The sequence below is a fragment of the Astatotilapia calliptera genome, chromosome 19, assembly GCF_964374335.1.
Source record: "Astatotilapia calliptera chromosome 19, fAstCal68.1, whole genome shotgun sequence".
NCBI classification, from domain to species: Eukaryota; Metazoa; Chordata; class Actinopteri; order Cichliformes; family Cichlidae; genus Astatotilapia; species Astatotilapia calliptera.
Genome location: NC_137440.1, coordinates 30809550 through 30824583, shown reverse-complemented (window position 1 = coordinate 30824583; position 15034 = coordinate 30809550). Strand labels below are relative to the sequence as shown.

The following is a 15034-nucleotide window of genomic DNA, read 5'->3' as shown; positions in this document are numbered from 1 at the left end:
TACCGCGTAAAAGGACACACGCGTTACCGTTTCTATCAAGAGCCACTGAAATAGGAGCAACTCAAAAAAAATAAAAAATAAAACGAAGAAGAAAATACAAATAAAACGAGAAACCGTTTTACACGAGCTCAGCAAGACCGCATCCTCTCCCAACTATGAAAAATGCCCGGATACCTCTTCATAATGCCCAGGTAAGACGTAAACAGAATGTCTTCAGGTTATCAAGTCTTTACTTTTCTACAGTCCGAAAACACTATCAGCTTTTTTCTTTCCCCCGCGCTGAAAAAAGATGCTGTTTTACGCAAACATTATTCTATCTGCGTCTCTTTAGTTTATGTTGAACAAGAAAAGAGGGGCAAAGAGAGCAGCGCGCTGGCTCTGGGCTCTGAGGCTGTATTCTTACTCTAAGTGAGAGAGTTTGAATCGTGCTCGCATGAGTATCACCACCTCCTTGGATCTGAAGTCACTGGGAATTTTTGTAGGGATTGCATGCGCTTTGCGTGGAGAAACTCCCCCTTGTCGGATGTATTCTTGCTTCTACTTACAGCATCGCTCGGTCCATGTGCCCACACGCACTTTCTCTGCCAAGTTACATGTTGTTGCTCTGAATTTCTTCGGAGCAGGACTGTTTTATGAATGCAGCTGCATTAATCATTACCTTCAATTTAAATTTAAGTTGACAGCGTAGAAAATATTATACAACTTCCAGATGTTTTTTCTTCCTTTCGCAGAGCTGATTGTTTCATTATTTCAAAGTCACCGTTTTATGATTATTTTTAATTAATTAGGCTTATTATTCTATTAACCCATTTCTGTGGTAGGACACACTGTGAGTGCAGTGTAAGGGCACTTTAAAGCTAATTTACAGTGGTACTGTTAAGCTTTTATAGATTGCAGGATATATGTAAAACGTGCTTCCTGACCATACACACATTTTGATCTGGCAGTAAAAAGCTCACAGTTCAGACTCCCTCAAACTGAAACCTTGGAAAACTGGTCAAGTTATGTAACATCCAATTCATCTCCTCTTTTCATCTGCTGCATCATCACTTTCCTTCTCACTGTCTGGAAATAACACATTTCTCTTCTCCCATAAGACCCTAAACTACCCAAAGAGAGCTGGCTCGCTTCTCTCATTCAGCCCACAAAGATGCACGCCTGTCTCTTTCATGAGCGCTCTCCTTACTCCCTAAGCACCATTACCACTCACAGAACTGCCATCCAAAACACACAGAGTGCTGTTTTCTACCCATTCATTCTTTTTCCCAGCCATGAAATATCCAAAACCCCTGAAAAGTGATGTCTGTGTTCCTTTTTTTGTTAGCGATCCATGCAAACTAAATCTGTGAAGGCTCGGACTGACCACTACAATTGATTACAGCTTATCTTCCAACCCATACTAATCTAATTACAAAGGATGCCACATTTGTCTTATGCATCTCTAGCTTGCTGCCTGCTACTGTACCCTATTTTTGCCTGATAACAGTTAAATCAAGCATGCTTTCCTAATGCAGATAGCAACAAAAAGATCACAGCCATCTGACCCCAGCATCCATGAGGGTTACCCCTACATGGACAGACAGATCTCCTCAGTGACCTGTGCGAATGAGCAGCTGGCTGCTGCTCAAGTGTTCCTTGCTGAGTTTAAATCAATGTCTTAATCTGTTTCTGAGTCATGTTAGATGCTCTTGTATCTGTGTAGGGCAGACGTTGCCAACCTTTCCTGGCAGGTGTACACCCGTGTCACACTTAAATACCTCCTTATGTTCCAGTCAGTTGATGCTTTTATTAGAAGTTTTTTAACACTATTAATTGTTCTTCCACTTGGATTCTCACTTATCGACAAGCATTTTAGACAGTTACATTTAGTTTAGTTTTATTTATCAGCTACAAGAAAATATGTCAACAGGTTATCTGTCCAACGCCTTTAGTTTCTTGTCAAAAATCCATAATTTATGTTCTTCTCAGCCATCTAAAGAAATTTTCACCTGAACTACTCCAAACTTGGGAGGTGTGTTGTTGGGAGACCTGATTAAGTGCATTAGTTTCACATCGCTGTGGATGAATTGTGGCTCGCTGGTCTTTGCAGGATCTTTTAAAAATAAGCCACATGGGAAGGGTTTTGAGCATGAGCGACATGTTTAAGGTTACACCAAAGCATTTCAATCAGATTTAAGTCCAGACTTTGACAGGGCCACTCCAAAAACTTTCATCTTTTTTTAACCATTCAGACGAGGACTTGTTGTTGCATTTACAGTCACCCCCTCCTGCAGAACACAAGACTGCTTAACCTTCAGGGCATGAACTGATGGGTGGACATTTACCTTCAGGATTTCCTAGTAGAGAGCTGGCTTCATCAATTACAGCAAGTTGTCCAGGTGTTAAAGCAGTAAAGCAGTCACAGACCATCACACTACTACCACCATCTTAGACTGATGGTGAGATAAACGTTAGGTAGATGTATCTCTGTCTGCTCTTCGGCTATCAAAGGAACTCTTGATGCAAACTACTCCAAACTTGGCAGATAGACACATAGATCTATATCTGTTTATCTGATAGATAGATAGATAGATAGATAGATAGATAGATAGATAGATAGATAGATAGATAGATAGATAGATCGATTGATTCAGATTACCCTAGATACAGTCTTTAACATACCCCTTAACTAACCCTTGTTTGGGAATCATTAAAAGTTTGTGGAGCAACAATGTTATGAAAGTGGACTTTAATGTGGCCCAATTTGATAGGCTTCAATTTGCAGCATCTGGAGGAACTCTAGAATAAATACCAGGAGGATGTCTCTGGCTATGACCGACGCTTCTACACAAAGAGTCCTTTGAAAGCTCTGGCATGACAACCAAGCCACTCCTATCATCTTTCAAATGCAGAGCAGAAATATAACTGCATTACACTGCGAGGTTTCACACAAAGCGCAGGGTCAAATCAGCAAAAATATCCAAGTCCCATGACTGAACCGACGATCCGCTTATGTGTGCGTGCCTGTGATTGATACAGCAAGCCTGAAGTGGATTTGAATTGCCTCCACATTATTAAGTGCTTTTCATTGTCTCACGTTCGATGGCGTAATCTTGGACAAATAGATGGAAGCTGATTAACTGCATCGAGTTGAATCCGCGCTGTCAGCGTGAATGTCATATTTGCATCAGTTTAGTTGACGGCCTTGTCACTGCTGCACGAGCGAGGGGTCAGAGGTCAAGTGTAAGACACAAGACAACTAAGCAGTATCATTACCAGAATGTAGGGCTCCTGTTATAACCAAGTATCAACTGTGTATTCTTAATCTCTCCTCCAGAATTTTAAGTGATCTATGTGAATCGGGCTCTTGTATTGACTTTCAATAGAGAGCACTAACAACAAGGAGCGCCAATCTCTTCATTAGCTACCTTTTGCTGTTTGTATCAAGGACTTCAACTCTCCTTTCTTTTTGCCCGGGAGCTAACATAATACTGACATTGTTCAGACTGGGCAGTGGTGAGGACCTGAGGGAAAATGTGGAAAAAGGAGGGTCATTTTGGCAGAAAACCACTTTGTAAAAACTCGAATTACGTGCTTTATTGATGTGTTATTTTTCATCGAACATGGCAGCTTTTCCTTAGAAGGATCATTACAGAAGTTCTCCATCACGCTCCAGCACTGTACATAAAACAGCCATTCGCACAACTAGAGGAAACAGTTAAAGATAGAGCAGGATCAATCTAATGCACTTGGGGCTTGGGCTGCAGGGTCTTTCCCAGCTTGTGTGAACAAAGAGCTGTCAGCTGGATAATAGAAGTAGGTCACATGGGTGTTATTTAAGACAACCACCTTCACTTTCCCTTTCGTGATATTCGTACTTTTTATGGGTGTTAGAAGTGCAGCTGTGAAACAACTGAGAAATGCGTGTGCGTTTGCCTCCGAGCCATACTGTACGGTGCTGGATCTAGAGGGAAATCTTTCAGCTCCATCTACACTTTCAAATGGCGGAGCACTCCAGAAACACGCTACAGTCAGACAGACTGTAGCGCCACTGGCAACGTTTCTGATGCATGTCATAGCACTGGCAACGCGTCCGCCTCAGCTGAGTGATCGGCTCTTTCATTTATGGGTGTGAGTTGTTAAGTTAACAAAGACCTTTAGCTGACTGGAATGATGAAAACTGTAACAAAGATTAGATTAAGTACTTCCCTTTTACAAATTATCCTTTTGCCCCCTTTCAAAAGATTGGCTTTGATACAGAAATAATTATGTATTATTATAACCCATATTGCAGCACAGTCTGTGAAACGGAGAAACTCCTAGCAGCAGAACTGTGTATAATAAACAGTATAGTAGACAAAGACAAGACATCCATTCTTGTACCTGCTAGCAAATGAACCCCCGTGGAGCTTTTGCACAACTTCTTGAAAATGTCAGTAGACTCTGTCTACTGACATAGACTCTGTCTTTCTTTCTGTGATTCAATCTAGGTACTTAAAAAATTGATTTCATCTGATTGGTTTTGTCTAGACCAGGTGTGTCAAAGGTGTGTAGAGCCCACTTTAACCTTAAGTGGGCCAGACCACTGAATCTCCTCTTTCCATCAGTTCAACTAGTTATAATACTAAGACTACAGGTATTTAACCAATGAAGAAGTTTAACCTAAGTGGTATGGTGTGGTATGAGCGGTCGTGGGGGAGGTCTTTTTATCCACGGTTCAGTATTCACAGAATCACCTATTTCTGGAACGTATTCATGGAAAATTCATCTATTCACAGATTTTTTGACTTGACAAGCTATTGGCTGGCGTTTGCAAAGCAGCCAATCCAGGAAAAAATCTGGTACATTAAGATTAAAGAGTCGGAGAGAAGGAAAACCGTGGATGTTAGCTTCTGCAGCAGTGGGAAGATGGTTTCTACTGCGCGTGATAAGAGCATCGTCAGGTATATTTGGTGTTAATAACGCTTATAACTTGACGTTGACTTTTATCAGTAGGAAAGATTTTCAAACGCATGTCCTCGTTAATGTCTTTGCCAGGCTGATTCTGGCCCCCGGGCCTCATATTTCACAACCCCAGTCTAGATACTTCTTGGTGTTAATTTGCTGAATAATGTATGCTACTTGAATTTTGATCCAGAAATCAAATAATAAATGTAAGGTTTATATTTGATTACGCCAAAAGTCCTGCATCACAAAAAAGAATATAGAAGATTCCTTTGGATTCATTCAAATGTAAAATTCTAGGTTATGACATTAAAGTTGCTGCCATGTATTGTTGTCTTCTTGTATGGCTTCAGTAGGCTGTGTAATATGCTGCCTTTGTTTTGTTTTTTTTACACTTTGGTTAAGTGTCTGCTGCTCCACTTCAGCCTGAAATTCTCTTGTGCAGTCCTTCTGTCTCTTGAAGTTTGATTTAAAAATGTCTCCAATGAACAATATGCAGAATGATGTCATACCGCTGCATGATAAATGCTGCTGGAGCGGATTCAAAGGGTGGATCATGCTGGCAGCCAATTAGGTCAAATAAGAACATGCAATAACTTTCCAGAAAACATACATTTTTCTAAAGATGTGGGGGCCTTCTACTCATTAGCCAGATGTAGCCTAAAAGATTCAGAAATCAGTCACAGCATAAATCAGCACTGGCAGGAATGTCTAAATAGGAGTGCGATGGAGTGCCCTTGGTGACATGCATTCTTGTAAATTCTGAGTATTCAGTTCACAAAAGAAAAAAACAGCAGAGGGAGGAGTTAATGTGTGCGATAGATCATTCTGGCGTTTCAACCGGAGCTTTCTTCCTCCTCTCTGCTTTTCTGTCTCCTCCCTTTCAATTTTCCTGGCCCCTTACCCTCGATTTAAGCGTGCATCTCGCGCCGCTGGCCCGAGCCCCTGGAGCTCTCTTCCTTCTGGTCCCCCTGGTTGTGACCTGGACGCAAGGCGCTCTGGGCTGACTCTGTTGCTGTTTTGTCTTGAAGGGTTTATAGATGGGCCGTGCCTCAAAGCTTCGGCCCCTATTCTCGTTGCTTTACGGCTTTACGCTGTCTCTACCAACCGACCGTGGAAAATCAAGGTCAAGCATTTTCCACATTAGCAGCTTTACCAGGTGGACAGAAATGGATATCTGCTGCATTTACCCCTCAGCCCCTTGCCCACCGAAGAAAAACAAACTGCTCCACACGTGTATCTCGCAAAAATGGTAACTGATGGTTCTGTTCATCACGTTTTCATAACACACAACAAAGAAAGATGCAAGGGGTGATATTAGATTAGGTATTTTTAGAAACTGGGCCAAAGGTGAGACAAGCACTTCAAAGTACATGCAAACTGTGTGGCACCAACCTGGCATCTAAATTCAGGGAGTGCACTCGAAACAAAAGGACTATTTTTTCAGTGGGAAAAGTTAAAAAGCAATAAAGGAGCGATTTCTCCTTCTTCTTCTTCTTTTACACTTTATTAGTGTCAGGTAGCGTCTTATAAAATAGACCATACATCTGAAAAACTGCCTGAAAAAACGCTGTTCCCATTAGAGTCCTTTAATTGCCTCCAGAAGGTCACGATGATTTAAGTCTAGTATCAACAAACAGCCTGTAATGTTTATAATATGGAAAGTATAGGCCTGTGTGGTGAATAAACTGTACATCTGCCTTTAAATCTTATCTTTATTTACAGCAGTGTCAGCTGTAACTCACTTTTTTTGTTGCTTTTTAAACCTTGTTTTGCTGCAGGGTTTTTTAGTTCACACGTCGACTGAGTTATTTTATTTCACCCCTAAGCCACCCATGTGTTAGTCTGACTGCACGCACCATAAAGCAAAGATTGAACAAATTGTCAGTTGTTTTGATATTAGACTGCAGGCCTGTTGAGTAATGCAGGTTAAGTTCTGTTTATCTTTACTGCTGGGAATGGATGAGACATAAACCCTATTTGGTGGCTGACTCACTGATGGCACGTGCTTCCCAGCCTTCAACATGACAGCACATAAACTTGGTATGGCGCTGGAGTTTGAGGCAAACTAATTGCTAGCTGTGTTTTGAAGGAATAATCTTCTTTCCATATGCAGCACTCGTGTAATGCTCGTGTTTAAGGCCTGCTAGTCCTGCTGCACGGGCCTTATGCTTGGTTAGCTGTGAGCAGAGAATCATGTGCTCTCTTCAGCAGTTAGGAGAATGAAAAATCTTCTTCACTGCCCCCAATTAACAGTGAAGGTCGAGCACCAGAAAGTTACGATGCGATTTAACCCCCCGCATGAGGTCAATTTGACCTGAATAGCTTCTTATTAAGCATGATAAATTTGTTATTTTTCAATCCATTAAACCTTTTCCCCATAGTCCATTTAGTCAGAACAAACCTCTGGCCCACCATAGCCTAGTCTCTGTTTACCACAAGCAAACTTCAAGTAAAAAGGGGATGACACGACGATTAACAGAGATGACTTCAAAGTGCTCTCTGCCACAGGCTTTTGTTAATTATCAGTCGCCAGTGTTGAGTGCGTGAAGGTCAGTAGGGTAACATCAACGGCAGCATTCAACAACGGCTAAACTTTAGTCCAGTCAGTGGAACAGCTATCAATGAAACCTTGTTACGACCATGGGATCCATGGGACTGGACTGGAGGGATGCAAGGTTCAGGGAGGAAGTCTCTCTGACTACCCTGACCTGTCTGCGAGAGCCCTCCAGGCAGACAGAAACTGAGGCCTCCAACAGATGTTTGGGAAAACTGCCCCATTCATCATGGCACTTTTCAGGAATGTCTTTGAACTGTTTTTTAAATTAGCGTCACATTCATCTTTGGCAGAACCAGAGGACTTAGATAGATAGATAGATAGATAGATAGATAGATAGATAGATAGATAGATAGATAGATAGATAGATAGATAGATTGATTGGCAGCAACAACGTCAATAAAGTGTTTTTGAAAACTGCCAATGACTCTTTCAAAATGCTGTGGAGGAATTTCAGCCCACTCTTCTGTGCTTTGTCCTTTTTTTGGTGATTTTGCTGGTGCATTTCTGATCATTGTCATGCTGCATAATTTAACAGGCCATGAACTGTTGGTTGGACATTCTCCTTCAGCATTTCCTGGTAGAGAGCAGAATTCATGGCTTGATGAATTGTCCAGGTCCTCACACAGCAAAACAGCCCCAGACAATCACACTACTACCAGAACAATTGACTGTTGGTTTGATGTTCTTGATGGATGGATAGATAAAAAGAACAGGATTTTCATGTCTTTTAAGTCGGACTTCTTGGATGTTTCCCATAACTGCCCACTTTGTGAATCACACCCATGAGAGAAATCTTGGACTGGTAATGTTATTGAGCAACTCTGTCTACCATTGCCCCACATCACACTCAGCTTCAGCTACAGTTCTCATGCATACACATGCACACACACATTGGCATGGTGTAGTGTGAACTCACGGCATGGCTGCAGGGTCTCAGTCAGCCCATGTGGAACAGCTTTTTTGCTCTCGCTCTCCCATGCTGCTGCAGCAGTGGGGTTTAAATCACCCAAGGCAAAGCTGACAAGATGACAATGACAAAATGACATACAGAAACTGTCACCAAGCCAAAGCAACACTTCTCCACATTAGCTCACAAAATTTATTTCCTCCTGAAATAAAACATGGAGGAACAAGCATAGAATTTATTCTGTGGACTGTCTTTTGTTAACATTCCAGTTCACTGTAATGTAAAAGTATTCATATGACTCTAACCCGGCCTGCCGGTACAGCTGAGTTTTATACCGAGCGCTCAGTAGGGAGCAGGAAGAGAGGCCCCGTGCGTCCAGAGCCTCGTCTCCTGAGCAGCACTAAGCACTCAGCAGGCTTCAAGGGCGAATGTTCATTAGGGAGCCAAGTTTTAATAAGCCCGCAGACAGACATGCTGCTAAACAGCCTCAAGTGCCAGAAGAGGTGAGTTTACTTATTGTGCTGATCCTCATGACTTCATGGCATCATGAGCAACACATCTAAATATCTACAGGACCTAACAATCAAATACTGTACACGATTGACTGTCAGGATGGAAATAAGTAAATAAGTACTTAGTATAAGCTGATGAATTTAGACAAAATGATTAAGCAGTGTTTACCTCAACCTTTATTTATAAGAGGAAAATTCACTGAGTGTGCCACGCTTGCTTCACAGTCACACCAGCTCAAGGTCATCCAAGAGAGTTAAATCTGTTTATTTGCTTACCTCAAATTAGTCTCCAGCAGGCCGTGCAGTCTAAACCAGCAATTAGATGAAACTTTCTGCTGCGAGGGTATTGCTTCTCTTATCAGGAAGGAAAGGGTTTTGGAAGAACTTTTCAGATAATTTTAAAGTTATTTTAAAGCACTGCTTTAAAAGTCCTAAGACCTATAAAGGATATATAAAGAATCAGTTTAGAAACAATTTCCTACACAAAGCTGCTCAAAGCTGCTGGGGGGGGGAGGGGGGGGGCTTCTTGAGTCACCAGGTTATGGTGACGAAAAGTGGATTTTGTGAAGCTATAGATACAAATCTCCAAATTCACCTGCCAACATAGCTGAAGGTCTTTCATCAAGATTTAATACATGTTAATCTTTATGAAACCCAGGAAAAGTGTAAAAGCTAGCAGTTTAAGAGGCGTTGGACAGAGCCTGACTAGCTGTTTGTTTCCAGTCTTACAGTAATGCTAAGCCAAGCTAACTCTCTGCCTGCTGTAGCTTCTCTATAGAGACAGATGATAAGTGCTTACCTGTTCATTTTTCCTCACCTGCAGGTTGAATAATATCAGATTGAGTTTCTGAAATAAAACTAGAACCCTTTTACTTAATAATGCTGCTGCTGATGTTACAGTAAACTTCATGGTTACTGTACACCACTGTTTCCAATGTGTTTACACGAATCTGCAGCTCTATCATGTCTATCAGCCTACTACATGTTCAGTCACAGTCAGTCTATCAAAGAATTATATCCTTAAATCCAAATTTAAAAACAGGATCTCCGCAACGGGAGCTTTGGTTTGTTTCGTGTGACTAATCTTAAGATGCAAGAAACCAGTAATATATAGCACAGTGAAACGAGATCAAGGTTGCACTTTATCACTCTGTCATTAAGGAGCTCTTTGACTTTAGGATAACTAATGCAGTGTTATTTCTGCACTCGCCCTGCAGTACCCAGGACCCCTTTCTCCACGGATTGTCTTGGCACGGTCCGGAAGAGTGTTTATCATAGGAAGAGGTAAGTTACTAAATGAATAAAAACAGGATGACAGCTGAGTAGAAAAATACACGGTGACACGGCAATTATGGAGAGCTGTTAACAAAAGGATAAAGTCATAAAACTGTCCTTCAACTGTTTCTACTTAGCTGAAGATAAGATAACCCAAGAGGAATCAATCACAGGGCTTGTATATTAAGACTTGCGTGATAGATCATGATATAAGTAAATGGTGCGTGGGATGTTTAGATGCATTTCAGAGCAATTTTAAAAAAGGATTAAAATCATGCACGTTTTTTGTTGTGTACCAGATTTTTATGTTTGGAAATTATGTAAGGCTCCAGAGGATTTTGGAATGGGCAAACTGGACAGTGGAAAGGAAGGGGGCAGTTTTTATTTACAAACAGCTCGGTCTCTATTTGTTGTTTTATAGATCGATTGTGACCAAGTCTCCCTCATAAAATAAATGGAGGTACAAAAGACCTAGATGGCTCTGATGGTTGAATTCACATAACTTCTCCTACTGTTTCCCAACACCTTATTGTTTTTATGTCACCAGTTAATAGCATGTGATGAGAAGTTTGGTAACTGTTGCCTGTGCTTCTAAACGCTCAACCAGCTGTCCACCATTTAGCTTAAATAATGATTTCATGTTTGCACAAAGAGTCAGATCTTCTTATTAGATCACCGCGTCATCTCTTATGATGATGGATAGTGTCATGAGGGGTCACCTTTTTTATTGCTGATCAGAGTCAGCGTGTGTGTGTGTGTGTGTGTCTGAGGCCAAACCACATCTGGAGACAACCTGGGGGCTGTTAATCACAAACCTAAACAGAAAATAGCTCAATCTCCTTGTTTGAAACACCCAGAAACATCTTTGGTTGCATAACAGCCTTTTATTGTGCCATTTTCATTCTTAGGAAAAAAAATGGGACCAAAAATGGGAGGCTTTCATATTTATGCTGTAATAAATACAGAGCGTCTGTGGAGTTTGACTGAAAAGTGTTACACACACCGTATTTACTTGGAAGTTTATTTCCATGCAAAACCTCCTCGGAGAAGTCTTTGGGCAAATTCTTTGTTGAGGTAATGTTTACTTTGCCACAAAAATGTTGCTGTTGCGTTCTCTAACGACCATAACAACATCACTGATGAATTTGGTGGATGGAAAATGTCTCAACCGCATTTTATGTACAATGTTGGACATCTGAAAAGTTTTTGCATGCCCTTGTGGAGACGCTGGCCCATACTGTGAGCGATTTTGAAACGACGACGGCCGTTCGCCTGGACGACTTTAAAAAAAATTGGGGGATTCCATCCAGTCTGTGAATTATGTGAACTAACTGGCACGAAATGTAACGTCTTAACAGCCGGGCTGACTGGTGACAGTTTAATGGCTGAAGATATAATAAATATCCAGTATTTTGTGTATTTACTGGGTTTCACAGCTTGGACAATGTCAACAGTGGGCCTTTACCCAATATATTTTTTTCCTCATTGTCCAAATACGGCAACCAAACTACAAGCATGTCAGCATCTCTCTCGTCTGTCAGTCTAGCCAGAGGAGGATTATATGCATGCACAGTACTGTGTAAAAGTCTTGAGTCACCGCTGATTTCTTTATAGTTTGCTTCCAAGGAGCCAGACTGTGTTGTTTAAGCGTTACACATGACAGACAAGCTATGAAAAAAAAAGTTTTAAATATTTTTTTTCTTTTTTTAAACCAGTCACAAAAGCACATCATTTGTTCCCATTTCTTTAACCAACTCTACAAAAAGTAGCAACAATATGAGCTTGACGACATAAAATGATATTTTTGCATCAGGAAAGAGCTAGTAGTTGAAACCCTGACATACAGTATATCTGAATGGTTTTGGAGCGTATTCCTGAAAGTTTTTTGGGCCTGCCAGTTCTATCTGCAGCAGATGATCGGTATCTGAAAGTCACATCCTAAACAGGAAAAAATCCAGCAAAGACCTGACACAGGACCTGAGAGCTGCATCTGGACCTTCGATTAATCCATCTCCTGTTCACTGAAGCCTCATCGGAAATGTTTCAGTGGAAGGGTGGCTGTAAAGATTTTTTAAGGAAGCGAAAAAGACTGAGGTATGCCAAATTACACAACAACTGGACTAAAAATCAGTGGCAAATTTGAATGTGTACTTAAGAAATCAGGAGAGAGGTAGAACAATGAGTGTCTACAGCCATCTGTAAAAAAACAGTGGAGGCTCTGTCATGTTTTGAGGCTGTATTGCAACCAGTGTTGTCAGCGTTCTTGTCTAAACTGATGGAATTATGAACCTTGAAAAGTACGGTCAGATTTTGATAGACCATGCAATGCCACCTGGGAAGTGTAGGATTGGCAACAGCTTCCGTTTTTAACAATGATCCCAAATCACACTCCCAGTTCAGTCAAACCATAAGTGCACAGAGAAACACACAACAAAACTGCAGTTAATATTCTTATTTTATTACCATATTTACCTCCTTTCCTCTCTTGATTTCTCATCATTGGTTCCTGAGCTTCTTTGACCGTTGAGCTCACCTGGCCCTTTAGCTTGCTCGTCTCACTCCTGCAGCTGAAATGAGTTTTGAGAATTTTGAGAATTGTTCTTCTCAGTTAATGACTTATGGTCCAACCTTCTTTTCTATTTAAGAGTTGAGCACTCCATTTGTGTTCTTTCTCCAGTTTAGTTACCTTTAATGTAAAGTGAAATAAACCCAGATGCACTGTAAGATTATTGATGGCTGTTTCCTTTGTATTTTGGCCCAATGCCCGCAGTAAAAGCAACTTTGTGTGAGCTTCCAGCCTCCTAATTTGCAGAAACATTATCAGTCATGGATTGGCCTTCCCAGATCCATGACCTGAACATAGATGATCAAGATGTGCAACCATTTTAACAGAGAACAGAACATAAGGCTAGCCAACATACAACTTTAAGAAGCCTGAAGACCTATTTGTGAAGAGTATGACAAACCTAAAGAAATGACGAGAAGCTTCAGGCTATGTTAAAGAATAAAACATGATCACACCAAATATTGACTTTCAAGTTCTTAAAATTGTAAAAATTCTGCTTTTGTTTTATATGCTGTATTTTCATATGTTTGCAAATGTTCCAATAAATTGCTCCACATATTTCTCATCTTCCTAGTGAAATATAAAGAATTGTATGTTTTTCTTTTGACTGTTACTACGCAGGCATTTCACAACACTGACCTCTTTTAGAGGATGCTTCTCTTTTTACAAATTGTTTTAAACCTATGTGTATAACTTGACTAGCTTACAGAGTAAAACAAACCTTAAAATATGATCTAGAGAACATTCAGAAAAGGAAAAACATTATTTTAACTCACACGTTTGAAAGCTATTGTTGAAAGTCCTCATTTTAACATCTCTAATGTAATTAATATAGACGTGTGGTGAGCCTTAGTAGCAGTCCCTCTCTAACCTTGATAAATACACAGACAGTGTCTTGTGTAATTCATACCCAGAGCAAAACAAACACTTGATGCCATGTCTGTGGCCTCTCTGATGTCCACGCTTATTTCTGGATGGCATTCTCATCACCCCTTTGGGCGATGACAGCCTTAACGAGGAAGCGAGCCCTGCCATGACAGACTACAGTGCTATCCCAGAAAGGAGCCTGGATACATTACATCATATCGTGATAAGGCTTGCACATGAAAAGTGCCCTGCTACAGACTAGCGATCTGCCCAGGGTGAACAGCACCTCTCGCCCTGTGACAGCTGGGAGAGGCTCCAACCCTGCTGTTACCCTGAACTGCATAAGCAGTAAAAAAAAAATGGATGGAAAAGTGTAGATTATTCAGCAAGATTACAATCATCAGACTTCTATATGTGTACTGACAGTCAAGAAGACCCATATGAATCTGCTATTCATGAGAGCTGAAATGCAGTCACGAGGGAGAACATGAAGCCTCTTTTTCACAGGGTTTAGGAAGCAGCCTGCCATTATCTAAATGGCTGTACATGTTGGGGAAGTAGCAGCTGATAGGATGCCGTCAATCTTTCTGTCAGTCCAGGCCTCACCCTGTTCCTCTCTCTTTTCAGGGTGGTCCCAACTGTGTCGACCATCTCTTGTCGGTATGACTTGGCAGAGATCACCGCAGCAGGCAGGAACACACTTCCCTTCAATCAGCAGTTTCCAGCAGGTGTGCTGTACCTCTCCCGTTCTTTCATCTGCAGCAGTATGTAGAGTGTAATTCAGTCCCGGCCTAAGCCCTCCCAAACTGGCACCTCTAGGCTGAGCTGGATGTGTGCAAATAAAATGCTTTGGCTTGTTTTTGATGCTTCTGTCAAACTCTTCTTTTTCTTCTGTCCTCTCAACAGTTTCAATTTCACAGCACAGAAGAGAAGGTGATATCTGGCTCCGTGCTGTAAACACACTGTGAGCTGGATGCTGCTGATATGTACACAAAAAAAGATGGCACATGTGTTGGCCAGATGTGGTTACTATTGTTGTATTTGCTTTGCTGTGGTCAGTGAAATCCATTTAAAGCCTCTTTTTTTCTTACCGGAGAAAGTATGAATGGATTTATTACCCCCCTGAGTAAGAAAACCGTACCTCCGAGGATGACTAAAAGCTGTCAGAGTTCCACGTTGTAGTGATCTGGCCCAAGCCGCAGACCAGCAGTGGAGTGCTTTTTACAAATAAGGAGCTCTAGGTTGTGCAGGGGAACTGTGGGTAAACCTTAAGCAGCTCTTTTTATTTTAATTTAATAAGGAAATAAAGCACTTGAATCCACTGTTACAGTTTATAAATCAAAATATATTAAAGGCACCTGTATTGTCATTTGGAAGCGAATTGCCAAATAAGCCAAGTTTGTTGTAATACACAGAGTAGAGGA

At 41.1% G+C, this 15034-nt stretch overlaps 1 long non-coding RNA gene across 1 annotated transcript; it reads left to right on the top strand.

Moving 5' to 3' along the window:
- Positions 1-49: 49 nt before the first annotated feature.
- On the top strand, positions 50-14700 carry LOC145422539 (uncharacterized). Its single transcript, XR_013903849.1, has 4 exons — positions 50-191; positions 10120-10186; positions 14238-14338; positions 14517-14700. It is a non-coding gene; the product is annotated as an uncharacterized LOC145422539 (long non-coding RNA).
- Positions 14701-15034: the final 334 nt, after the last annotated feature.